Here is a 2,710-nt window from a genome sequence, read left to right as displayed (position 1 = left end):
ATCCGCAATATTTAAAACGTAGAACGGCACAACAACTTATGGAGGATCAGTATTATTAAGATTCGCCGATGTTAACAATTTTTTCGAACAACAAATGTGGAATATCTTAAAATAAAAGGATTTATTAAAATTTTAAAACGATATTATAACAGCTAAACTATTCCTAAAGGCTCATTTATTTTATACATAACAGTGGATGAAAGAAGTCCAAAACCTTTAAAAACTAAACCTTCTTTATTTGTAATAGATGTAATTTTCACCCCAAAAACAGATATGTTGTTACTATTTAAATATCCACATTGGACCATAGCTAAGTCCCCATGACAATACATGGCATGCAGGTCATCTAAGAACACACACACAAAACACACATTGCAACACACTGCATTGCAGCAAAGGGACGACAATGTTCAAATCGACTGCATGACAGTATCTCTCCAGCATGGCCAAAAGGATTGTTTTTCACAGGGACCTTTTGACTTTTCTACTCCATGCAGATGACTGCCTGGCTATCTGTTTTCTTGCAAACTCACAGTGCAATTTAAGTGGAAAATTACATTTTCAAAATTGTCTATATATGACGACATTGCTATGTTTGTGTGCGCGCGTGTATGTCCTTGTGTACAACTTCCTTCCTTCCCTTTTGGGCATCCGTTTCGTTTTTTGTGTTTGTTTCAAAAACACAGAAGCCTGGATTGTAACAAAATATCTCTAGCTACAGCAGAAGTATCCTCTGTCCATCGACGGTTTAGAACGACCCCAATAACATTCCAATATTGAACTGGCATCATAATTGCATTTGCTTTTCCAAAATATGTATGACTGATGTGTTGTACATACATATATTTGTATGAGCACAAAACCGAGCAACAATGTCGGTCGGGTATCTCAACTGTAGATATGTTGGGTGTGATGAAATATTGTCGTAGTGCCTTCCATTCGATGTACTCACCCACTTATTGTTGTTGTTGTTGTTTATTTCTGATACTGTTGTTGTTTACCCAAATTAATTGAGTTCGATGACGATGATGGTGATGCCGATCTCATAGCGTTGAGAGATGAGTTCGAGGGCAATGAGGGATGGTTTTATTGTATCCGATAACCAATTTGTTTACAAGAATCAATAGAGTGCTACAAAATAAACGGATTAATTTAAGCTAAACTCATGGGGCACTCAATTGATTCGATAACTAGATAAAGCTTCGGGGTCATTTATGGAACTGGCAAAATAGTTTTGAGAAGAGTTTTATGAAGTGTGGGTCTTGTGAGGTTATGATGCTTTGTATAAGTGAAAGTTGTACTAGTCAATATTGGTACGGGGAAAGGATGGGTTTTCTGGTTTTGCAGTTTCTGAATTTATATATAGGACATTTATGATGAGAGAATATTTTCGGTGAATTTTTCAATTCAAGTTTTGGATCTCACAATAAAATGTTTGACAAATACCTATGTATGTAGGTTTTTCCATCGCACATCGACTTTAAATTATAAATTCTACAAAGAATTGTTTTAAAAAAGTGAACTCAATGGGCAATAGCATATAATTTTTTAAATTTCTTTTTCTGGAACAAAATTACATTTATGTGTTCAAATGCAATATAGAAGACCTTCTTACCTTCATCGACGAAATAATTATTCCATGTCTCAAGAACATGAATAAACTATCAAGAACGTTGTACAATGTGTCAAAGTAAATATCCCTCCCACAATAAAACGGGTCAATGACTCTTTCAAATGCTACATTCGAACATTATATTCGTTAATCTACATTATTGTACCTGACAACTGGATGTATTAAAATTTTTTTAAATATTTTCAAAATTCCTAAGAAAACAACAACTTTTTTTAATCTCTATTAAAAAGTCTGATCTTCCTACAAAATAAGAAAATTATTTTAATGTTAACAATTTTGAACGTGTCTGAAATTTTTTATTTAACTACTGACATGTGATTGAGTTGGCCGGCTAGCTAACCACCAGCCATAATTATTTGGGCTTGTCAATAATGCGTATTTTTGTCTTCAGTTGTTCGTCTGTCGTCTTCTATTAATGGCCTAAATGTGACATACTCCAAGCATTGCTCACGTACATTTACATTTATGTCGTAGTGTATTACTACAAGTATACACACACTGACAGAGCAGCATTCCGCCCGCCCATCATACCACATGGTATGACTGTTTGAATGCAATCGTCTGAAACCATTTTTGGGTTAAAATTGTCAAATAAACCCCAGTGCAAAATACTTTCTTTTTTCGTTCACGTACTAAACAAGAAAATAAAATATCCAAAAAAGTTGTGATTTTCGAATGTTATTCAATTCAATCGAAAGTAAATGTCAACATGTATTTTTGTAATAAAAAAATATTGAACAAAGAAACAAATTTGAGAAGATAATAATTTTTGATAAGACATTCACATTCAAAAAGTCTCTCTGATCAGGTCAAATGCCATAAAGATTGTTAATGATGTACAAATAAATATTTTTGGTTTTCTTTTGGAATCAAATTATTTTTTTACAAACAGCGGTCAGTAAACTTTGAAAATCGTACTTATTTAATTTAAAGATAAGAAAATATATTTTGTAAGGACTTGGCCATGCTTTTGTATTAGATTAGATTTGATTGGAATTGAATGTCATCAGAGCCGATATTTCTATGTTGTTTGGGAAAAATTTTACGTCGTAGAGAGACATACATCTTTCTCGATGA

The sequence above is a fragment of the Musca vetustissima genome, unplaced genomic scaffold (genome assembly GCF_032173495.1).
Source record: "Musca vetustissima isolate MV318-11 ecotype Yass unplaced genomic scaffold, APGP_CSIRO_Mvet_v1 utg6568, whole genome shotgun sequence".
Classification (NCBI taxonomy): Eukaryota; Metazoa; Arthropoda; class Insecta; order Diptera; family Muscidae; genus Musca; species Musca vetustissima.
Note: the sequence above shows the minus strand (reverse complement) of the source record.